The 25,103-nt window shown below is 47.3% G+C and overlaps 1 protein-coding gene and 1 long non-coding RNA gene across 4 annotated transcripts in view; one reads left to right on the top strand and one right to left on the bottom strand.

Moving 5' to 3' along the window:
* Positions 1–25,103, bottom strand: part of Anxa4 (annexin A4) — a 113,930-nt gene that overhangs the window by 43,018 nt on the left and 45,809 nt on the right. The window contains exon 1 of one of the 3 annotated variants that reach the window (XM_052719354.1): positions 14,854–15,006. The exons of 1 other annotated variant lie outside the window; for it this stretch is intronic. The gene's annotated coding sequence lies outside the window, so the exon portion shown is untranslated. Of the gene's footprint in view, positions 1–14,354; positions 14,420–14,853; positions 15,007–25,103 lie in introns of those variants that run through there. One more of the 3 variants, XM_052719356.1, reaches the window with a different exon arrangement.
* Positions 1,394–23,623, top strand: LOC128098352 (uncharacterized). The gene is made up of 3 exons (XR_008214218.1): positions 1,394–2,051; positions 6,620–6,688; positions 23,289–23,623. It is a non-coding gene; the product is annotated as an uncharacterized LOC128098352 (long non-coding RNA).

Genomic DNA, 25,103 nt, shown 5'->3' with positions numbered 1-25,103 from the left:
CACGCTGAGTTGCAGATGAGTCAACAGTCTCATCCACAGTAACTGCTGACAGCCTGGTAGCTGCTTAAAGGTTCTCTGTGCTGTCTCATCGTGGGCAGCTCATCGTGGGCAGCTCATCGTGGGTATACCCTTCAACAAGAGAACCTGTGTCATCCTTCTGATGAGAAGTAGCCGGGGGAAGTCCAGATCCAAGGGCAGCAAAGCCAGCTTCCCAGCTTAGTTAAAAATTTCCCATCATAGCCACTCAGAACAGAGATGTCTCTTTAGATCTCATGCTATCCTCTCTCCAAAATAAAGTAGGTGGAGTCCTGTGGACCATTTGTTCTAATAATCTTTATATACATATTCCTAGCTATGAAGTTTGGGCCAAGGTACAGTTTCTCAGATCTCAATATTCTTGTGGGCTACATAGAATCAATAGCAAGATCTAGTGATAGAAAGAATAATCAAGTTATTGCTCCAGATTCTTAGAATGGTAAACACATGATGAACCTGACAACGTTTATCTATTCCTTTTATTACTATTTGTTCCAGAATAATCAGGTCCCATATATGAGAACCAGCTCTATAACCACAGTGAGACCAAATGAAAACGGTCCAGGATTGTTCAGAGTGAAACTTACTGGGGACTTAGTGATAGAAGAGATGTCCCCCTTACCCCTCAGTAGCAAGACCAGGTTGATCTTGTGTCAGAAAGACATTCGGATAAAAGTGACTTCGTCCAAGCCAGAAGGCACCTACAGCACCTCAAGTGAAACTCAAAGAGACAGGATAGTCCTGGCACCAGAGTGGCAGTGAGACCCACCATCACTTTAATGTTTGTTTGTTTGGAGTAAGCGAGGAAGCCATGTGGGAAGGAGGGGTTGGGGACCAACCAGAGCTACTCAGGGGCAATCATGGCGGTTTGATGCAAGATGGCTGCTGTCAGGCCAAGGTAAATCTGCAGGTGATTCTCTCCAAATAACCTTTCCCCACCACATCTCTAAAGTCTAGCATTATCCACTCACGGCCTACCAGGTTCAGATAGTGCTGTGGTCTTACAAGATGAAATGAGTTCTGTGAATGAATAGTAGTGAAGACTGCAAAAATAATGTGAATATACACTTCAGTATGGTAACTAATTTATCTTATGTGTATTTTACCTCAATATTTTTGTGTATGTGTATGTGCACATACATGTCTTTTTGGGTGCATACATGTATGCAGGCATGTGTACATGTGTGCTCATGTGAACGTGGAGGTCAAAAGTCAACTTTAGGTGTCATTTCTCCTTAAGCTTGTCTTTTGAGACAGGGTTTCTCACTGGCCTGGAGCTTGCCAAGTACACACCACCATGCCCAGCTGATTCAAAGGCTCAAACTCGGGTCTTCTTGCTTGGGTACCAACTGAGCCATCTCTCCATTCCCTTAAGAATGTGTCCTTTTAAAGATCCTTTTTAAAAATCCTTCATAAAAATCTCTAGTCATTTAAAACCATGAATATTATGCCTCAGTAAAGTAACATACAATTTTACAGCCCAAGACACGGCAGTCGCCTCTGGGGAACACATTGCTCTTCCTTTCACTCATCAACACCCACTCTAACACAAATGAAATCCAAAAGCCCATATGGTCCTCCCACAGCATCTTGGGTAACATCGTGTCTCCTCGGCGTAACAATCACTTAAAGAAAGACTGCCCACAACTAGGCTCTTTCAGAGGGTTGCATGTTTCTTGACCAATCCAGGATGATTTTGGAATCAAAAGCCCTCAAGGAAATGTGGAAGGTCCCTTGGTTCCATGCCCCTGCTTCAGGAAGACTGTAAGTAAACTATTCTGGGCATGTGGGAATCTCATGCAGGAACCTCAGCTGGCTGGTTGGAACCCACCAGAGACTATCACCAGAGACTCTCATATACTATCTGTACATGCACCACCCTGGGTGTACCTCGTGGATCGAAGACCACAGGCCATCATATGCCAAGACCAAGATTCCAAAGCTGCTTGGTGTCTCCTTTCATTCTAGCAATCTGAAGTCTTAGGCTCAACACAAGGGCACCTCAACAGAGAAAGGTAGGTTTTGCTTTGTTTTTAATTTAGACACAGTCTCTCTACATACCCTGGCTATCCTAGAATTCACTATGTAGACTAGGCTAGCCTCAGACTCACAGAGATCCACCTGCCTCTGCCTCATGAGTACTAAGACTAAAGGCACATATCACCATGCCCAGCTCAGATACCTGACTCTTGAATGCTCTTTCCCTAAGAGATTAAAATCATTCCATCTTTCTTTACAAAATCCTGGTGACACAGGATAATAGAACAGTTCGAATCTAAATAAGAGAGTGGGATGCAGGGGGTTTGAAGAAAAGGGAACCCTATGCAATGGGGGTACAGATGTCAGTTGGCTCAGCAGTCATGGGAAGTGGCATGGAGGGTCCTTAAAATTGCTAAAACTAGGGCTGGTGAAGGCACTTGCTTCCAAGCCTATGACCGAGGTTCAAGCCTTAGAATCCGCATAGTGGACGGAGAGAATTGACATGCAAAGGTTGTCCTCTGACCTTTACATGTAGTGTGGCATGTACCCCCGCCCCCCCAAAAAAAAACCCTCAAGAAAATGTAAATTCAAGACCAGCCTGGTTTACAGAGTGAGTTTCAGGACAGCCAGGGTTATACAGAGAAATCTTGTCTCGAAAAGCCAAAACAATAACAACAAAAAAGCTGAATTATATCAGGATCTAACCTCATTTCTGGGTATTGACCCGAAAGATTAGAAATGAGTATGTTGAACAGAAGTCTGCGCCTGGAAAGATTGGAAATGAGTATGTTGAACAGAAGTCTGCGCCTGAGTTACCAGCAGACCACTCACCACAGTGGATGACAGAATCAACCTAAGTGTCCATCAGCAGGTGAACGGACAAAGAAAAGTGGTAAATGCATATCTGGGATGCTTTTTACCTTTAAAGATAATGTGGTCCTTGTGACAACAAATCAAAGAAAAGAACATCGTGCTAAGTGAAATAAGCCAGGCACAGACAGACAGACTGAGCATAGGGACTCTAAACCAGCAGAACTCAAAACACAGGGAGAGTGCAGGGCCTGGTGGTGGCTTGCACCTGCTGTCATCCCAGCATTCAGGAAGTGACAGCAGGAGGGTGGAGAGTTCTGGAAGTCTGGGAATGGAGAGAGGATGGCCCCAAAAGGCTCCAATACATCAGTGAAGGCAGGAAGGGATTTTTCTTTATTGGAGTCACTGTATAGTACGGTGAATGTGACAAAAAACACCACATACTTCAAATTCACTGAGAATTCATCTTAAACATTCTCACCACAAAGAAAAGTAAGTAATGGGGTGATGGATATGCCAAGTGGCTTGATTTAATTATTTGCTATATATCCATAAACCACAATGTCACTTTGTGACCCAGATACACACAGTCATCATTTATTCATATACGTTTTTTAAAATTGCTTTTTGAAGTCAGGCACGGTGGCTCAATCCTATAACTCCAATACAGAGGTAGAGGCAGGAGGATCAGAAGCTCACGGTTGTCCTTAGCTGCCTAGTGATGCCAACCTGGGCTACATGAGGCTCTGCCCCCCCCAAAAAAAAAGTGTCTTAAAAAGTACAGGAGTGGTGCCTGGAGAGATGGTTCAGTGGGCAAAGTATTTGCTGCCCAAGTATGAGGACCTGCGATCAGATAATAAAAAGAAAAGAGCGTGGCAGGGAGTCTGTAACCCCAGTTCTTGGGGGATGGAGACAGAAGGATCCCTGGGGCTCACTGGCCAGTCTGCCTAGATAAATCAGTGAGGTCCAGGTTCAGTGAGACACACTATTAATAAGCGGTGGTGGCGCTCGCCTTTAATCCCAGCACTCGGGAGGCAGAGCCAGGCGGATCTCTGTGAGTTCGAGGCCAGCCTGGGCTACAAAAGTGAGTTCCAGGAAAGGTGCAAAGCTACACAGAGAAACCCTGTCTTGAAAAACCTAAAAAAAAAAAAAAAAAACATGGTGTGGAGCAAAGACAAGACACCTGGCTTTCATCCCTGGCCCCACACACTCACGCACACAACACGGGAGGAAAGGGGCTGCAGTAAACTAGCATGTGGCCAGGCTTCCAGATGTCCTTCTGGGTTCCTTTGGCCCCAGAGTGGGATATAGGCCTTATGTGACCCTGTTCTGCTGTAGAGTCGGCCACCTGGCCACTCCCATTCATCCAGGAGGGAAGAGCACACTTTTTCCAGATGAACAGGAAAAGTGGCATGTTTTTCCTCCACAGAGTGAGGCAGAAATCAAATCCTGAGCAGACTGACCCTGCGGCCTCAGCTCTGCCAGTGCCCTCAGAGGCAGCCAGCTGTGTGGGCAGCATCTCCGTCAGCCACACACTCCCTGGGCCAGGGTGGGGCTCTGCTCCCAAATCTTTCCAAAATTCAAGCTGAGTCTGGCAGAAAGACACAAAGCAGAAGTGTTCAAGCTTCCTCTGTGGCTTTCTGAATCATGGAGGGAGCTTTGCTATTTACGGGGAAGCCTCCCCCAGTTTTGTAGGTGAATCCTCTTCAAGGCGGGAGTAAGAAAAGAGACTTCCTGACAAAACTGGAGACAGCAGGGCTGACCTGAGGTGGCAGCATCAGGCTGAGAGGGACTGAAAGTAGCTTACCAGGATGGAAGTGGAAAAAGTGGGGGAGGAGGGTGACATCAGTGTCTGGCCCTGCTCTCTTCAAAAACCTGATGGGAGATGTTGGGAAGGAAACCATAAAGTCACAACAGACTCGGGAGATGTATATATATGAGAATATGTTTTTCCTCAGAGAACCAGCCATTGAGGTAGAAAAAAGAAACAGAGGGCTGGCTCAGTGGATCAAAGCCCTTTTCTCCAAGACCTTATTAGCTCATTCCCAGGACCCACATGGAGGAAGGAGAGAACTGACTCCAGCAAGTTGTCCTCTGATGTCTACATGTATGCCATAAGATGCTCACATACCCTAAAGAAAATGTAATAATAAAACACACACACACACACACACACACACACACACACACACACACACACACACACACACACACGAGAGAGAGAGAGAGAGAGAGAGAGAGAGAGAGAGAGAGAGAGAGAGAGAGAAGCGGGTGAGGCATGCCCATCAAATCATTCCCAGCACTCTGGAGACTGAGGCAGGAGTTTGTAAGTTGGACTATTTTGCATGAGCTTGTCAATAATTAAGTGTTTTTTACGGATAGAAACTGAGAATTAGAGCAAGTTCCTTGAAAACAGCTCTCCCCTGCTGGAGAGTGGCTGCCAGCACACAGGGGTGACACAGGGCGCGCTGCTGACCCACAGTCTCTTCACCTTACACTGGACTACAGCTATAGGGTATCTCTGGTTTTAAAGTCTGTATCATTTGGACTGCACTCAATCTTCAAGAGGCATTAATTCCCCCGCATGCATTAACTACGTTTTCAAATGCATTAACTTCCTGCAGGACTGAAGTTTGCATTGACCACTGTGCACAATGCACCTGTCAGGCAGAGTGCGTCCTGTCTAGTGTTACACGTAACTACTAACTGGTAGCAGCAGCTTTGTTCACTTTGAATAGGTTTCCAGGCACTAAGCAATATTTTAATGTGTTCATTGGAATAGGTTCACAGACAACACAATGCACTCATTTGCAATTTGAATTTGCTAATTATCTTCATTACATTATTTTCTAGCTTAAAAAGGTAAATGTGGATATATATGTTATATATATATATAGTTTTTTGTTTTTTGGTTTTTTTTTTGAGACAGGGTATCATTTTGTATCTCGGACTAGTCAGGAGCTTACTATGTAAACCATGCTGGCCTCAAACTCATAGAAATCCACCTGCTTTTACCTCCCAAGTGCTGGCATTAAAGGCGTGCACCACGATGCCTCACTGATATTTAAGAATTTTAACTGGAAACTTGCTCCCCATGTAGACATGATGGATGTCAGGAGCTTCAGTATTGTCACTATGAGGAGAAAGTGAAGGAGTTGACCCAGGAGCTCACGAGTTCACTTGGACACACGCAGTTCTAAAAGCCATAGGCCTTTTGGTTCAAATCAAATTCTTCTGGAGAAGACGAACCAGTTTTTTAAATGAGGTTTTAAATATTTAATGGAAATTTTAAAACATTTGGGCCCGAGTCGTGTGCTCTCCAGGCTGGTACCTAACTCACTACATAGCCTGGGATGAGGCTGACCCTCCACCTCCACCCCCTCCCCCGCCCTGCTGGGTCATAGCTGCACCTGACTACAGACGTTTTTTGTGTGGTTTAGGGATCAAGCCCAGGGTTGTGAGTGCCAGACTCTACCAACCGAGCCACATGCCCAGCTCGTGAAATAATTTTTTTCATACTTAATTTAGCTACTACAAAAATCTTAAGTATGTTTAAAATATTCTGAGAATTTGAATTGATGGTAAAACTATAAATACTATGAAATCCGAATATGTACCAAATTTTTCTGGTGACAAGTAAACATTGAAATTCAAATGTGCCATCACTGTAAAATAGTATAAACTGAAGGGCAGTCATTAACAATTTGATATTGATTATATATGATCATACTTTGGATATGCTGGTAAAATAACCCAGTTTTGTTTTCCATGCAATGCTGGGGATTGAATCCAGGCCTTTGCAAATCCTACGCCCACACTCAACAACTGTGGTACATCCCAGCTTCCATCTTTACTACTGAAGGTAATCTGTTTCCATCTCCTTTTACTTACATTATGTTTAATATTTCTTGAGTGGCCTGAAAGTCTGGGCAGCACTTGAGCAGTAAGTAACTAGAGTACTCCCTGCAGTGTGTGTGTGTGTGTGTGTGTGTGTGTGTGTGTGTGTGTGTGTGTGTGTGTTGTCTGTGTGAGTGTGGGTGTATGTGTATGGTATGTGTAGTGGTGTGTGTGTGTAGTGTGTGTGGTGTCTGGGGGGTGTATGTATATGGTATGTGTAGTGGTGTGTGTGGTGTATGGTGTGTGTGTGTGTGTGTGTGTGTGTGTGTGTGTGGTGTGTGGTGTGTGTGTTAGCACATGCAGAGGCCATGGGATGACACCAGCATGCCATCCTCAATCGCTTCTCCACCTTATTTTTTGAACCAGCATCTCTCACTGACCCTAGAGCTTGCTGTTTAGACTTGGCTGGCCAGCAAAACCCCAGGACCCACCTAGCTCCGCTCCCTAGACCCAGCGTTCTAAGTACACATGCCCAGGCTTGCCTCTTACATGGGTGCCGTGGATCCAAACTCAGGTCCTTACACTTACACAGCCAGCCTTTTACCCGCCGCATCTCCAGCCCCTCTTTACAGTTCCGTACTTTACTACAAGAAACTCAAGCTTCCAAATGTAGCTCACGCTAGGCCACTGCATGGCACAGCTCTAGACATGGCTCACTGCTTTCTGTAACTGTGACATGACCAATGCTGACAAAATGGTCATCACAGTCAGACCTTGTTCTCCAGACTGAATATGCATGGTTACTGTCCTTTCAATCCTCACCAAAAGACCTGTGTGTTCCTAGTGCCTGCATTCTGCCGCTCACATCAGACAGACGGGAAAAGGGTGGGGGAGGGGAGACAATACACTGGAACATTAGGAGAGATTGTCCTTGGAAACAATCTGCTTCAAAGAAACACTTGGGTACTTGGACCCCCTCAGTGTGCGGCAGATCACACCCCTTTACACTTTCTTGTCTTACACCAGTTGGCTTACTCATTTAAACTCGCGTGGAGCCCTTAAGGGCAGGTTACTAAAAAGATGCTGAACTGAATCTGCCTTCGGAGCAGGTTGGTTGCCCTCCTTGGAGGGGATGAGTTTGAAAGTCTGTCTGTCTGCTGGGCGGGCGCAGAGGCAGAGCGGCTTGCTGAGCCAGGACCTGCTTGTGAGTGTTAGGAGGAGGAGGGAGGGGAAGGCAGAAGCTGGTTCCTGCTGAGAAGTTGCAGTTTATCTCAGGGCAGTGGGGTATCTGCAGGAAATTCTGGGGTAGGCTGAGGGCAGCAGCGATGACCAAACAGCTTCTTAATCACCGCCACTCCACTCTGGCCCAGGTCAGGGAAGAGCTGAGGTGGCTTTGGTGAGAGGTAATAAGGGCCTACGTGAGGCCATAACAGTGGGGAGCAGCTCTGAGAAATAGCAAAGAGACAGGCCAGACAGAATGCCATCCTGGTTTGGTAGAGAGGGTAAAGAGAGTCAGGCATGGAACATACTTCTTGCCTGGATAGCTGAATGTGGCTTCCTGCCCATTCATCCTTAGATACACTGAGTTCAGACGACATTAGAACACTTGACTGGACATCCTGTAGGACTCCAGAGCTGAGGCTCCATGGTGGAGTACTCGCTTAGCATTTAAGAGGCCCTGCTCCAACCTCCAGTACCATAGAAACTAATCAAATAACAAAAAAACCTTCAATAAACATGGGCGATCAATTTAAATAGCTACCTCTAAAAACAAGGCATTCGAATGGCCAGCCCTACTGGGGGAAAGGCCCAGCGTCACCATTCACCAGAGAAGACCAGGTCAAAACCAGAGATGTCACCTGCCCCCAGAACAGGCTGCTGCCATCCAAATGACTAAGGACAGCCAGTGCAAACAAGTGCGGCATCAGGATCCTTGCACAGTGTTGGTGGGAATGCAAATTGCTACAACCACTATGGAAAGCAGTATGGAAGTTCCTCAGGAAATGCAAACAGAATGCCTTCGTATGACCCAACACTCCCACTACTGGGTATAACTCAGAGGAAGTGAAATCAGTGCGTAGAAGAGACACCAACTCTCCCATGTTCTTGGCAGCCCGATTCACAACAGTCAAGAAATGGGACCAAACCGGGCGGTGGTGGCACACGCCTTTAATCCCAGCACTCGGGAGGCAGAGCCAGGCGGGTCTCTGTGAGTTCGAGGCCAGCCTGGGCTACCAAGTGAATTCCAGGAAAGGCGCAAAACTACACAGAGAAACCCTGTCTCGAAAAAAACAAACAAACAAAAAAACCAAACAAACAAAAAAAGAAATGGGACCAACTTAAGCATACACCAACTGATGAATGGGCAAAATAAACAAAGCAAAACGCCAGTGAACACATACAGTGTGTTCTGAGTCACAAAAAGAATGAAAACCCTGTCATTTACAGCTACTTGGATGGAACTGGAGGTCATTGAACTAAGACAAACACAGAAAGACAAGCACCACACTACCTCACTCATGTGGAATATGAAACATGTGCAGCCACAGAAGTTGAGAGTAGAAAGGTGATTACCAGGGGCAAGGGAGAGGGGGTGTGGAGAGATTGATCAGTGGGTGCTGGGTTGTAGTTAGAACAAGGAGTTCTGGTGTGGATTGTGTAACAGGGTGACCACAGATATTCATAATACATGGAACATTTCCTAAAGCTAGAGACAGTGGGTGTGCATCTCGGTTGGTAGAGTGCTTACCAGGCATGCACACAGCCCTGGGTTCGATGTCCAGCACTGCTTGCTAATAAAACCAGATGTGGTAGCACATGACTGTAACCCAACACTAGGGAGGGGCAGAATGCAGGCACTAGAAACACACATGTCTTTTGGTGAGGGCACCCAGGCAGGGGGATCGGGATCTGTCCCTGGTCTATATTTTATTTTTAATTGTGTGTGTGTGTGTGTGTGTGTGTGTGTGTGTGTGTGTGTGTGTGTGTGTGTGTGGTGTGACCTGTGCAGGTCAGAAGGTGGCAGATCTCCCGGAGCTGGACTTACAAGCGTTGGAAGCCTCCTGGCGTGCGTGCTGGTCCTCTGTAAGAGCAGCACCCTCTGGGGCTGGAGAGATGGCTCAGAGGTTAAGAGCACTGTTTGTTCTTCTAAAGGTCCTGAGTTCAATTCCCAGCAACCACATGGTGGCTGAAAACCATCTGTAATGAGATCTGGTGCCCTCTTCTGGCCTGCAGGAATATGTGCAGGCAGAATACTGTACACATAATAGATAAATAAATCTAAAAAAAAAAAAAAAAAAAAAAAAAAGAGCAGCACCCTCTCTTTACTGCTGAGTACCTCTCCAGTCTCTTGATTTCCCATATTCACGCAATCACAAAGTCCATCATTTTACAGATTTTACACTCTTCCATCACACTGACTCTCATGTAGTTCAGGGCTGTGTGCTGCGCTGCAAACGCTCTGTGACTCACTTCGGCCTTTACAGATAGGCGTGTAAGCAGCTCCAGGTCTGTTCCTGGAGCAAACCTGCATCACCTGCACCCTTGCACACAACTCCACACACATCCCAAGGGGAAACCCTGGGGAAACTCCTAGAATTGAAGTTGCTAGAACGTCTTCTTACAAAAATTCAACAAATGCCACCAAATTTCCAAGCAATTCTTCACATGAGCCTCAGGTGCTTTGGCCTGGGTTCAGAAGGGTGTTTGGAAACCTCTTGAAACTCTCTGGAGAATGGTAAGTATGTGTTGATTTTCCTCAAGGTGGCTTCGGTTATATTCTTATGGGGCGGGCACCTCCAGGAAGGATGAGAACTACCGAGTCAAAAGGTCCTCAGGAGCATCAGGAAGACGCACCTGCAGACAATGGCACTAAAATACCAACAACAACAACAACAACAACAAAAAGGTGTTTGTTCCTTGCTCCCTGAGAGGTAGATGTGGGACCCAATTCCTGTAAATGCCCTGCTCCCTTCTCTAGGGGAGAGAGCTCAGGCACAAGTGAATTAGGAGACTGAGGACCCATGTTAGCCTCTGATAGCAATGCCACATGGTCCCTTGCCAGGGGGAAGATCCCTTCACACAGAGGATCACATCCATGTGGGCCGGAAAATGTTTGCTCTCTTGCATCTCATTGTTCAGACTCTGTGTGGCATCTAGGCCTGCGGGTTAGGGGTGGGGTGGGGAGGAACCCATGGGATTCCTACATGGTGACCTCCAGTCTGGCCTTTAGTCACCACTTATGCCTGTGCTGATGGCAGAGATAGCTCAGGAGGTGGCATGACAATTTACTGACCTCAATCAACGGGAACCTTTAAGTTTAGAAAATGCTCTTCAGAAACGGTGTTTCAGGGTCCCCCAGCAAAATCACAGCTCAATTCAAATACAACCAAGGAATTATACCCCACATAACGCACAGTGGGCCTCAGAGACCCGTGGGGTGTTTGTTTGTTTGTTGTTTTTCGAGACAGGGTTTCTCTGTGTAGCTTTGGAGCCTTTCCTGGAACTCACTCTGTAGCCCAGGCTGGCCTCGAACTCACAGAGAACCGCCTGGCTCTGCCTCTCAAGTGCTGGGATTAAAGGCGTGCGCCACCACCCGCCCGGCAGAAACCCGTGGTTTTTAAGGCGGTTAGTGGAGTGTGTTCATCCATCTCAGTTTCAATCAGGCTGAACAACAAGAAGCAGAAAACTGCGGGCTGGAGCTAAGCCGAGAAGTGCTGAGCACTGTAAGACTGCGCTGAGGGGCGAGGGTCACCATGCAGTTGGTAGACTGCTGCCGGGTAAGCAGGAGGACAGCTGGACCCCCAGCAACTGTATTTTTAAACTGTGAGGTGTGGTAGGTTGCTAGGTGTGCTTATGATCCCACTGCTGGGGAGGCAGAAACAGATCCTTGAGGCTCACTGGCCAGTCAGCCTGGCTTAGGTGGAGAGCTCCAAGACAATGAGAGACCCTGTCTCAAAATAAAAGAAGATGAGGAACAACAGCTGAAGTTGTTCCCCCCCCTTCCACAAGCACGTGTTTGTGTGTATATTCCCCCCCCCCCCCGCAAACACACACATAGAATTGTGTCTGGAGGGAGAAATGTCTGTTGTTAATCAGATCTCTGCTATACTGACTGTTTAGCAGAGGACTGTCCTTCAGAGTGGGCAAGTTTAGAATGTTCCTCCTCACATGGAACAATAGCTTCACATCACCTAGAGCATTCAGTGTAATGGCAGATCAGTCCGATGGAAGGTCACACCTCACTCAGCTTAGCAAGCATGCTCACTCGTGAGTCTGTAAGGCCTCCTTCTCACAGTGAGCTCCTGAGAACACCTTTAAACACACAGCTCCTGGGACCCCAGTTCATCACACTGGATCAGAATCTGGGGCAGTGACCCGCCAAGGTGTGATGGTGCACACTTGTGTAAGTAACTCAGAATCCAGAAGGCTGAGACAGAAGGATGGCAAAGTCTAGGTTGGCCTGGGTTACACAGTATGGACATTTCAAAAAAAAATTTTTTTTTAAAGGATGGGGCAAGAGCCAGGCGTTATGGTGCATGCCTTTAATCCCAGCACTTGGGAGGCAGAGGCAGGTGGATCTCTGTTGAGTCCAGCCCAGCCTAGTCTACAGAGTGAGCTCCAGGACAGCCAGGGCTACACAGTGAGACCCTGCCTTGGAAACAAACAAACAAACCAACAAGAATAGTGCAAGAATCTGAATATCGTTTAGACTTCCTAGGGGATTCCGATGCACCCTGAAGTTTGGGGAAGTATCAGGACCAGGACTTGAGGCCATGTTTCCTCATCTGTGAAACCGGGTTAAGAGCCCATCTCAGGCTGAAGAGAATTAAAGAGCATAGGCTGACCATTACTCAGACACTCTGAGAAGGCCATCGTGGTGCCTGGTAAACTCCCTCCATACTCTAACTGCATGAGAACAAGAGCAAAAGGCTTGGTTTGGGAAAAATGACACCCCCAAACTCAAGCAACTCCTTTTTGAAAGCTTCCTGCTTTAGACTTTAAAGGTATATCATTTTGGTGGCTGGAGATGTGGCTCAGTTGGTAGCGTGTTTGCCTAGCACGCACAAAGCCCTGGGGTGGACCCCAGCACCAAATAAACTAGGCATGGTTGTGTACATCTGTAATCCCAGCATTCAGGACTAGAGGCAATAGGATCAGAAGTTTGAGGACATCCTCGGCTACACAGAAAGCTTGAGGTCAGCCTGGGCTACATTAGAGCCTATCTCAAAATAAAAGATAAATACAGAATATAATCTTTGAGGGTTCTCCTCTAAAATTTATTATGACTGTTTAAATATAAAACGTGATTTTAATCAAATAATCGGGTGAAACTGGCACTTAAGGAAAATCTCTGTAATTCACCCTGTAAGCTTCCCTCTTTCCCTGGCAAGTGACTCAGGGTAGCCTACAAGTGGGTAAGCAAGATCAGGAAAAGAAACGAATGGATGGTCACAAAGCAATGTGCCCTGGGACATGGCGCTGGTGGGCTAAGAGGCTCACCCTGTGGGTCCTGATGGCTGGCAGGTGCAGCCTGACCCAGAAGTTCATCTCCAGGCTGCTTTCAGAGAAAACATCATCCCTAACACAAGCAAGGACTCTGGCTAGGACGAAATCATTGCCCTTGGCCTAATAGTTGTGTCGCTGGTACCCGTGGGTGAGTGTCCATGTGTGTGCCCCAAAATCAGAAGCCTGTTCTGACTTTGGCAAGATGGCCATCACGGGCTCTCGGGTGTTCGTGGCTGTGGTTGGTGGTAGCTGTGGTTGGTGGTGGCTGTGGTTGGTGGTGGCTGTGGTTACCGCTTCCCAATCTAACTCCTGACTTCTCCTGCTTTTTTTTGCAAAAACATTGTGTGTGTGTGTGTGTGTGTGTGTGTGTGTGTGTGTGTGTGTGTGTGTGTGTGTTCTCCAAGGCCACAAGGTGCCAGATGCCCTGGAGCTGGACTGCAGGCAGTTGTAAGTCATCTGAAGTGGATGCTGGGAATCCAACTGTAGTCCTCTGGAGGAGCAGCAAGTGCTCCTAACACTGACCATCTCTCTAGCCCCTACCTGCTGTCGTGTTTGTGTTTTGGTTTTGGTTATTTGGATTTTTCTCTCATGCAGTCCAGGTTATCTTCCATTACCCTGAACTACCTACCAACTGTCCTGAGGCGCTGGGATTTCAGGCAAGAGTACACCTGGTTTACTCGGAGCCAAGGATGAAACCTAGGGCTTCTGGTATGCTAGGCACTCTATCAAGTCCTCCTGCCCTTTCTACTCCCTGTTCTGTACGGATTCACTTGCTTCCCATCTAAGAAAGTGGGCGTCTGGAAATGATGGGCAGTGGGACGGATAACTCGCGGGCCATCCCATCCACCCTTTCACCATCAGCTGGAGAGCCAGGACCCCAGTTTTAATGGAAGACACGGTTACCCAGAGCCCCCAGTGCTCCTCCAGTAACCGGAGGCTTTCACACACTTTTCACACGTCAAGCAAGCAGAGTATTAAGCCGCCATCCTCTTAGACGCCAAAGACCCTGGCTGGTCAAGGCTCTGAGGACTGGTGAGACTAGGGAGACTGTAGCCACAGGCGGACACCGGGACACGCGGCTCAGAAAAAGACGATTCCTGAGTGCCAGGCACTGCGCAGAGGTTGTTCGGCAAGGGGTGGGGTGGGGCGAGGAGCGCCATAACAATAAGAGAAAGTAAACTTACCTGTAAAAAAGAAAAGGTAACACAAGTGGAGCTGGGGTGAGCTTCAACTCAGCAAAGGACTACAGGGGTCTGGGAGTGGTGGGCTGGGCTGGGTAGTGCTGTGTACAGCGCCGCCTGCTTCTTTCTACCGCTTCCCAGGTAGCTGCTCTGGCTCGGGACCACGCGCAGGCGTCCTGGGCGCGCTGCCAGTGGCCCAAAGAACCACGCTTGGTCGCAATACCCCGTCCCTGAGCTCAGGACCCCCAGCCACAGCCTAGGACAGCAAGCTGGAGCTCAAGACTCCCATGCCGGAGTCCAAGACCTGCGACCGAGCCCAGGATCCCGGGACTAAGTTCAGGTCTCCAGGCCCCAGTCTAGGACCTGCGGCAGAACCCAGAGTCCCCAAATCAAGTCTAGCTCTCCAGGTCCGAGCCAAGGACACCGGCCCGGAGCCTAAGACCCACCCCCAGAGAGCCCAGAGCCCGCAGCCGAGGTCTGGACCCCGGCCCAAGCCCCTTACCTCCCGTACGGAGACCCGCTGTGAGTCTGCTGCGGCTGCCACACCCTCGTCCCGGCCGACAGGACCCGCCCCGTCTTGGGGTGGAGACTGAGCACGAGTTCCTGGTTGTCCCTTTGCCCACGGGATGAAAAGTCCCTCCCAGGCGGAGCACAGCTAGAGCCGCGCCAGACTCGCCCCCTGCACCAGGAGGCGACCGAGGCTGCTCCCGCCACGGATCCCGCACACGGCTTCCCTACCCCACTCAGGACGCTCACCCAACAAAGGACCCTGAGCCTGCACCGCCAAAAACCCACTCGGGACCCCTACCTTGCACAGCCAGACACCACCCCAGACGTCCTCAATCCCAGGATCTCAGCCTCTGGTTCTGGAGGGGTCACACACACCACACCTGGGTCTCAGCGCTTCAGCCTGGCGCCCAGGGTTCCTACACCCAGACCTATGTCCAATGGGCTGGAAAAGTAGAAAATGACTCCGAGGGCACAATTTGTGCCCTTCTTCCACACTAGAACTTATGTTCCAGAAAAATCCTAGCAGTTTCACGCCTCTTTTAAGAAAACAATTGCAGGCCGGGCGGTGGTGGCGCACGCCTTTAATCCCAGCACTGGGGAGGCAGAGCCAGGGGGATCTCTGTGAGTTCGAGGCCAGCCTGGTCTACAGAGTGAGCTCCAGGACAGGCACCAAAACTACACAGAGAAACCCTGTCTCAGAAAAACAAACAAACCAACAAAGAAGACAGTTGCAGTCTCAAGAGTCCGGAGAAGGGTGCAGGAAGGTGGGTACAAGGCACCTTTGGGGACTTGAGGTTAGCAGCAGCTCCTGGTTTCCCGCTGAACCCCCCTCCAGCTACATTGCTTGGTTGCCAGTCTGGCTCTTGCTCCTTGCTTGTGTACCCAGGCGGGGCACACACTTGAAGAACCAAACCTGTGACTCTGCAGGCAACCTCCAATTTCATTTGAGAAAGAATGGGTTGCTTTGGGCAATGTTTTCTATCCAGCCAACCAAAACCCAAGTGGTCATTACATTAAATCCTATCAGCAACGTTGGCTAGAGGAGATGGCGAATTGTGTGGTTAATAGCTGCGGGTTCAGGAGGAGACGACTGATCTAGGCTTGGGCCTGTCCTTTCATGTTTGAAGGCCTAAATGTTTCTAAGCTTCCGCAGGGGGAGGAGACAAAATTAACCAAGGTTATAGGAAGAACAAAATAAAGACACTTCACTTCTGGAAGATTCGAGGCTGTTGCATCCTTTTAAAAATAGTTAGGGCCGGGCAATGGTGGCACACGCCTTTAATCCCAGCACTGGGGAGGCAGAGCCAGGCGGATCTCTGTGAGTTCGAGGCTAGCCTGGGCTACCAAGTGAGTTCCAGGAAAGGCGCAAAGCTACACAGAGAAACCCTGTCTGGAAAAACCAAAAAAAAAAAAAAAACCCAGCAAAACAAAATTAGGTGCAGGGAAGGGGAAAGTAAACATTAGAATCTTAGTACGTAGCAACTGCTGTTAGCATCCAGCTAAGCTGACCTTTACAGCAAGTGCACCCAGGCCACAGCCGCCTGCTGCACCTTCTCAGAATGAGGGACTGGAGAGATGGCTCAGTGGTTAAGAGCACTCTGGCTGCTCTTGTACAGGACCTGGGTTCAGTTCCCAGAACCCATATGGTGGTTTACAACCTTCTATAAAATACCCTCTTCTGACCTCCGCAGGCACCAGGCACACGTGATGCACATACGCACTTGCAGGCAAAACACCCATCCGCAGAAAGTAAAATAGTAAATCTTTTTTTATATAAATATAAAAAGAGCACTGACTGCTCTTCCAAAGGACCCCAGGTTCAATTCCCAGCACCCACTTGGTGTTTCACAACTGTCTGTAGCTCCAATTCTAAGTGATTCTGCAATCTCCTCTGGCCTCCAAGGGCACCAGGCATGCAAGTGGTGCACAGACATGCATATAGACAAAATACCCACACATATTTTTTAAAAATACCAAAATAGATACATATATTTACTTCAGATTTCTCCTGAAGATGAATGAAAGTAAGAGTGAATTTTTTCATTTTACAACACATCTGGGTTTCGTGGTACACACCTGTAACCCCAGCACTTGGGAGGTAGAGCAGAAGGATCAGGAGTTCAAGGCCATCCTCAGCTGCTTTGCAAATTCAAGGCCAGCCTGGGATCCATGAGCCCCTGTCTCAAAGAAGAAGGAGAAAACAGTAGTTCTGTGGATGTAGCCACTGGTAAAACATACGCTAAGCATACACAAGGCCCTGGATTCAATCCCCCAGCTCTACATAAACATGAACATCTCTCAAGGCCAAGGGAACCAGAGGGAAAACAACAACGTAACTCCTCTGGCAACTGAGAAGTAGAAAGCCAGGTGACAAATGTGGCTGGCCTGAGAAAGCAGAGCCCAGTGCCAGGAGAAAGCCAAGAAGCGGGTGAAATGTGATCTCATTTCTCAAGATCTGGAGGGCTCGGCCGTACCAGGTGCCTCTGAAAGCAGATCTTCAGGAAGGACTAAAGTCAGGCGGCTCCTCGGAAGTCTTTTCAGGCAGCAGCTGGTGCTCTCTGTCCCCTCTGTTCATCTGTCACCTCTCCTCTTTCACCCAGGTAGAAGGCTGGAAGATTGGGTGGGCCTTCTCCAAAAGGGGTCGAGAAGGGTATTTTGGGGGGTAGGGGGTGTCTGGTTGTCAAAGGCAGCCTTCTACTTGGTGACTTAAAACAATGGCCACTTTATTTCTGTCTTTTATGATTCATGACTTTGTGGATCTGAATTTGGACAGTGCTGGGCTTGGCATGCCCAACACTTTCTATCATTGTGGCATCAAGTGAAGGCTGATTGGTATAGCAGGCTAGCTGGATTCACCAACCTGGAGAGTCATTCATGTGCTGGGCAATGTGGCACTATGGCAAAGTATGGAAGACTGCCCTCCAGTGACACCATCCTCCAGAGAACCTGCATATACCATCTCCACTTGAAGTCAGATTTCCTGTGCAAGTTCAGGGTCTCCAGAAAGAACACTGTATGGGATCCAACAACTCCCTGTCTAGGCTTCAAGGAGATCAAACACGCCTGTTGGGCTCCATCCATGGGGAGTCACTAAGGCCCACCTGACTTCAGGGTTCCACTTGAGGCTCTATTGCTGAGTGTCTTCCTGGGTTTGAGCGTATGTGAGAGGGCTCTAGGGTAGGAGATTTACACAAGCCTAGGGCTACTCTATTGACATCGAAGTGGTAAATATGGAACTGCTCCTGTTCAGTGTCTAGAACACTGGTGCAGGGATTATACCCACTGAGTTGGGAAACTAGAGACTCTGGGGTATCTAAGAGCAAAAACATAAAGAGACTGTCATCAGTTGCTCAGAGCAACCGGAAGCAATGCTAAGGTTAATAAAGGCACAAAGTCAAGCCCCACCCACTCACAAGTGCAGGCAGCCTGCCAATCTTGTTTGTGGGATGGCTGGACAAAATTCAGGACACTTAGTTAAACTGGAATTTCAGCTAGACATGGTGGTACTTGCCAATAATCCCAGCACTTGTGAGGTAGAGGCAGGAGGATCAGAAGTCCAAGTCCCGGCCTGGGCTACATAACAAATTCAATGCCAGCCTGAGCTACATGGAAATTTTATTTCAAAAAAGAAAAAAAAAAAAAAGAATTTCAGATGAATGACAAACATTTTTTTTTTTTACAAAGTATAACATAGCTGTATATCATAAAAATGTCTTAAATACTGCATGGGGCAACTTATGCTAAACATTGTTGGCTGTTCATCAAAAATCCCAACTTAAGTTGGTATCCTGTTTTGTTTTGCTAAATATGCACCCTTAAGAGCAGATGAAGGCCATCAGAATTTAATGGAAGGGTCTAACATGAAAGAGACAACCCCAAAACATACAAACAGGAAAGGAAGGAGCTGGGAAGAAACAGACTTGGGAGAGAGGAAAACTCAGAGGGTCAATTATTAATCTCTGGGAAATAAAGTTGGAATAATAGTAGAATAGACATCCTTTAAGAAGATAGTCAGGGAACTAAGCTGGATCTTTAATGTCTTAAAGTCCAAGATCTTTTAAATTAAAAATATGGAAACATGTGGGTGGAGAGATGGCTCAGAGGTTAAGAGCACTGACTGCTCTTCCAGAGGTCCTGAGTTCAATTCCCAGTAACCACATGGTGGCTCAAAACCATCTCAAATGAGATCTGGTGCCCTCTTCTGGTCTGCAGGCATCCATGCAGGCAGAACACTGTATACGTAATAAATAAATAAATAAATCTTTAAAAAAATATGGAAACAACAGAAAAAAACTGAGGCCAGTGAGGTGACTCAGCTGAAGGAATCTGCTGCCAAGCCTGATGACCCGAGTTTGATTCTTGGGACCAGTATGATAAAGAGATAAATGACTCCTGGAAGTTGTCCTCTGACCTCCATGTGCATGCATGCCATGGTGTGAACACACACACATAAATAAATGCATAATTTAAATAAATAAATAATTAAAAATTTAAATGAAAAAACTCAGTAGGAGTGGGAGAAGGGAGAATTAAGAAATAAATGCAGCCATCCCCTAGTGTCCTCAGAGGATTTCCCCCCAGAACCTAGGTCAACACTAACATCTCTGGATTTCTCAGTCCCTCATTTTACTTATTTATTTACTTTTGTGTTTTTGAGACAGGGTTTCACTTAGTAGCTCTGACTGTCCTGGAACTCACTATATAAGCCAAGAAGGCCTTAAACTCACAGAGATTGGCTTGCCTCTGCCTTCCTGAGTGCTGGAACTAAAGACATGTGCTACCACACTCAGCCTCCCTTATTTTATCACATTCATGTATTTATTTACGTATCTGTGTGTGTGTGTGTGTGTGTGTGTGTGTGTGTGTGTGTGTGTGTGTGTGCGTGTGCTTACATGTGTGCACATGGGAGCCATGACATACATGTGGAGGTCAGAGGACAATTGCAGGAGTTGTTTTTCTCTTTCTACCACGTGGGACCTGGGGATTGAAGTCAGGTTATCAGGCCTGTGGACAAGTCCTTTTACCACTGAGCCATCTTGCCGGTCCTCCAAGTTCCTAATTCCAATGGCATAATATTTGCATGTAGCACAGTGCATCCTTGCCTATCTTTGGTTTTTTTTTGCTGTTGTTTTTGTTGGAACATAGTCTTACTATGTGGCCTAAACTATCTCACAATAGTAATCCCCCTGCCTCATCCTGTTTGTGCTGATACAGACTTGGACATCTATAGCCTGCTCTGTCATCTGATGTGAACCATTTCTAGATTACTTACACTGCACAGAACAGTGTAAATGGTTGCTATTCTGTATCATTTGTGAAACAATAACAGACATATTTATGTCTGTAAATGTTCAGTACAGACCCAACCATATAATGTCTGCAAGCCGTGGATGCATGGGTCCATGCTTGAACTCACAGATGCAGAGGGCCACCTGCAGATACAGGACATAGAGAAATTAGGTATGGCCATGAGGCAGACAAGATTAGGGCTAGCTTAGCATCCTGGGTCTCCACTTAGCATGGGCTATGCACATACACCCTTAACAGTGCACCTAGCAACCTAGGACGGACGGACACACACACACACACACACACACACACACACACACACACACACACACACACCCCAGACTGCAGGTTTCATATACATCAAACAGAATAAGTTACTCCTCCATAGCAACCTTTAAAAACTCCCTTTTGTGGTCAGTTTTATTTAAACACATTTCAGGATGCATCTGGGTAAGGGATGCAGGGAGCTGATCTAGCCTGAACTAATTTTGGGTGCACTCACAGTAAGCTGAACTGTGCTCTCTGAGTGAACTCTTAGAGGAAAAAAAAAATCTACTCACCATTTTATGACTATGAATAACTGGATGTGCATATGATTAAAATCAGATGCATCATGGGACACACTACCATTTCAGTAAGATTTACTATGTTCCAGGCACTGGGCACAAGCACTGTCCATATACAGTACCAGCCAGTCAGTCCTCATCGGCTTGAGTTAGATACCTTCGGAGGTGTCAATAAACATCATTATAAGCGGTTATAGTGAGTGGGTTGTGCTGGCTTGAATGAAAATGTCCCTCATAGGCTCCTGTATTTGAACACTATTTGTTCAGTTGGCAGTACTATTTCCAGGGGTGGCACAGTCATGCTGGGTCATGAGATGACCACACAGCTCCCTCTTCCCACCCTTCCTCCTCCCAAACTGTGAAAGAGCAATAACAAACGGCTGGGTGGCTGGTGCTGCTGCTCAATGGTAGCCTGCTTGCCTGGGTGTGTGACACACTGGATTGGATTGGTTCTGGCACCTCAATCGACAATAACAGTAAAAATAATGTCAGGCACAGTGGTGTAGATCTGTAATCCCAGCATGTGGGAGGCAGAGGCAGGAGAATCAGACCTTTTAGGTCATCCTCAGCTACATATCAGTTTTGAGGGTAGCCTGGGCTACATGAGACCCTATGTCAAAAACAAAATAATAATTGTAATAAAGGACTTGTTTTTGCACCATGAAGTCTAGGATTTTTTTTTCAAGAAAGGACAATCAGAACACCTCCCCATGAAGGGCACTACAGGTCAGATTTGAATCTCCTCTTCCAGTAGTCGCTGAAACGGTACAAGGCATGTCAGAGGGGATTGTTACCTTGAGTAACAATTCTCTTCTCCAACCCTGGAGATGGAATCCCAGGACAACTGCCAGGCTACAACCATTCTGGTCACTAGCCAGGAAGTAAGGCTAGAGGCCAGGCAGCCTTTGGCCCCTAGGGACAGTGGCTTCACAAAGCCTAGAGAAGAACCTTGCAGAGACAACCTCCTCTGTGGATGGCATTTTCCATACAATGCTTTGGCTGTTGGCAGGTGATCAAACTGCAGTTAAAATACAAGAGGAAGATTCCTACAGAATCTACAAGGACAGGCAGGAGGCCAGGAAAGAATGACATCATCCTGTTCAGGAACAAATGCAAAGCATGTGTAAAACTTTCACCTTTAAGGATGAGTAAGCATGAAAAAATACATAAGCACAATAGAAAATTCTAGAACATGGGCAATGTAACACCTGCCAGATGTGAGAGTGAACTCCAGCACTTGGAAGGTAAAGACAGGAGAACAGAATGAAGAGTGCACGGTTATTCTTGGTTACATACGGAGGAGTTCGGAGTTCAGAGTTCGAGACAAGCCTGGGTTCCATGCAACTCTGTCTTAAAAGAAACAAAGAAGCAAGCTGGAGAGCTGCCTTGGCAGCTGTGAGCAGGTGCTGATCTTGCTGAGGACCCAGGCACTCCTCAGGCAGCTCTCAGCGGCATGTAACTCCAGTTTTAGGGGATTTGATGCCCTCTTCTGGCTTCTTTGGACACCTACACACACACACACACACACACACACACACACACACACACACACACACACACACACACAGGCATTCACTCACACAATGTACATACATAATTAAAAATAAAAGTAAAATACTATTTTGAAAAATGAAGAAGAGGAGGAAAGGAGAGGGAGGGGTAGTTGATGACAAAGAAAACAGCACAAGGTGGAAGTGACTTTTTTAAAGTTTTGCGATCTGAAGTCAATTTAAATAGTCTCTGATTCATCCCGTGTGAATGAAATAGGCCAAAGGCATGAACTAATATGAGTGACCCTGTTCATAAGGTAGAATTAATAGTTATGAACCAGAGTCCAAAATCTACTGGACATTTACAAAAACTGACAAAAACATTTTTTTCAAAGAGAGCCTCAGCTGGGCATGATGGCACACATCCTTAATCCCAGCACTTGGGAGGCAGAGGCAGGTGGATCTCTATGACTTCAAGGCCAGCCTGGTCTACAGAGTGAGTTCCAGGTCAGCTGGAGCTACATAAAAGGAGAGAAAAAGGAGCATCATTAAATTCCGAAACAGAGCTTGAGGTGTGGCTCAGTAGTACAGTGCTTCCTTAACATGGGAAAAGCCTGTGGGTTCAGCACCCAGAACTGAAAGAATAAACCTGTGCTCCGAGGTTCTCTGGCGGCCTCCAGAAACACACTTGTCTTTCCTGGACCCAGACTTTCTCACTTGTAGAAGAGGGGCAGTGGTAGCACCTGCCTTATAGTCATGACTTTATGGGCTTAAATAATTTTGTAAGAGATTTGGAGAAGAACTTGGTAAATTCTAAACTCTATCACTGTGACCTATTTTTCTAGTCATAGTTAAATAAAATAAAATTTCAATGATAAAACGTGTGTTGTGAGTACGATGTGTGTATGTGTGTGTTGTGTGTGTGGTGTGTGCATGTTGTGTATGTGCATGGTGTGTGTTGTGTGGGTGTATGATGTGTTGTGTGTTGTGTGTGTGTGTGTGTTGTGCAAGTGTTGCCTCTGGAGGCCAGAAGGTGACATCATTTTTCTCTGTGTCATTCTTCCCCTTATTTTTTGGGACAGGGTCTCTCACTGAACAGCAAGCTGCCAGGATCTGCCTGTCTCTGTGCACCCAGAGCTGGGGTTACAAGCACATCCGCCCTATGCAGCTCTTCTGTGGATTCCGATGCAGGTCCTGACGCTCGTACAACACGTGCTTTACCCACTGAGCCATGTCTCCTGCCTTCACCCACCGCGCCATCTCTGCCCCCCAACCATAATAAAACTTGCACCTATCTACTCCCACCCCCAACCAATAGTATCCACGTCACCCGACGATGGCATGGCATGCTTGGAGACTCTAAAAGCTGCATCTAAGACAGGAGTTCAAGAAGAATAAACCAGAACATGCAAGACCACATGAGCATCATCACTGTCTTTGGCTTCAGGGTTGTTATGGTGGTAGCAAGATGCCTGGCTTTGGCATGGTTCACAGTCTCTTGGGTTATGGAAAGAAAAGTGAATCCATGCATGGGCTTACATGCTGTAAGCGATCCCACAAAGTGAAGGGGGCCTGAGACAGCATGAAGGTGGTCAGGGGCTCTGAAGGCCAGGGTGGATGCCAAAAGCAAGAGTAAGGACCCCACAGCTGCCGTGCCTGTCGGAGGCTGGGTGAACTTTTTAAAGATTTATTTATATTTGTGTGCACATCTGCAGGTGCTCACAGAGGCCAGAAGATGGTGTCGGATCCCCTGGAGCTGAAGTTGCAGGTGATTTGGAGCCTCCTGACTAGGGTGCTAAGGAAAACTCCACTTTGTGCGAGGCACCCCTTCTAAATTCCCAAAAGATAAGCAAGCTCCTGGCGACTCTGACTCCTTGCCCTCCTCCCCAGAATTGTAAAACTGTTGTGAAATGATTACCTGCTTGCTCTGTAAACTCCATTACTGTTGTGTACAGAAGTGAGGTAGTTCCCCACCTAGCTGTAAATTCCACAGGAATGAAGCAATTGTGACCTGCCTTCAAACCCCCTCCCTTTTAAGCTGGGCCTCAAGTGCAAATGCTACCTTGGGGACCGAGGACAGCTGCAGCTTAAAGTAAAAGTTGGCTAATTACAGCTGGCCAGGGTCCGGTGGTCCGCGGTGTTTGCCAACTTCCTAACTCTAATTTCCTAACGTTCAGATCCTTTGTAAGAGCAGTGTATATATACTCTTGACTGAGTCATTTCCCTGACCCTCACGGGAAATTTTAATAACAGGATTAATAAAATGGAAACTTAGAGATGAGAGAGAGAGAGAGAGAGAGAGAGAGAGAGAGAGAGAGAGATCTTCCACCTCTTCTTTCTGTACCTCATACTGCTTTACACATCAACCCACCTGGAAACCACGAAATTATCAGTCCCCTAAGAGTAAGAGCCTGTCCCATCAGATGTCACAGCAGTATGTTAGGAATGCTGAAGTGTCTGTTCAAAGTTGATAAAATCAAGTCTCACAAAAAACAAACAAGCAGCCCGGGAGCAGAGGTGCATGCTTTAAATCTCAGCACTAGAGGAGGCAGAGCCAAGTGGATCTCCTGTGAGTTCAAGGCTAGCCTGGTCTATATAGTGATTTTCAGGACAGCCAGCCAGAGCTACATGGTGAGACACTGACTTACACACACACACACACACACACACACACACACACACGGGGTTGGGGTGGGGGTGGGGATGGGGGGAGAACCAAGAGGAGCTGGACAGGAATTCCGCTCTGCTTGGGGCAGCTCCTCCACAGGCCCAGTGGCAGAGACGGTGTGCTGTCCATGACCAGAACCAACCTTCTGCTATTCCTCTGCTTCATGCCCCTCTGACTGGAATGAGCAGGTGCTGGTTCCTCTGTAGAGACATGGTGTAGCTAATTTCCC

Source organism: Peromyscus californicus, unplaced genomic scaffold (genome assembly GCF_007827085.1).
Source record: "Peromyscus californicus insignis strain IS unplaced genomic scaffold, ASM782708v3 Scaffold_6__1_contigs__length_162567912, whole genome shotgun sequence".
Lineage (NCBI taxonomy): Eukaryota > Metazoa > Chordata > Mammalia > Rodentia > Cricetidae > Peromyscus > Peromyscus californicus.
This window is presented reverse-complemented; position numbering and strand designations above follow the sequence as displayed.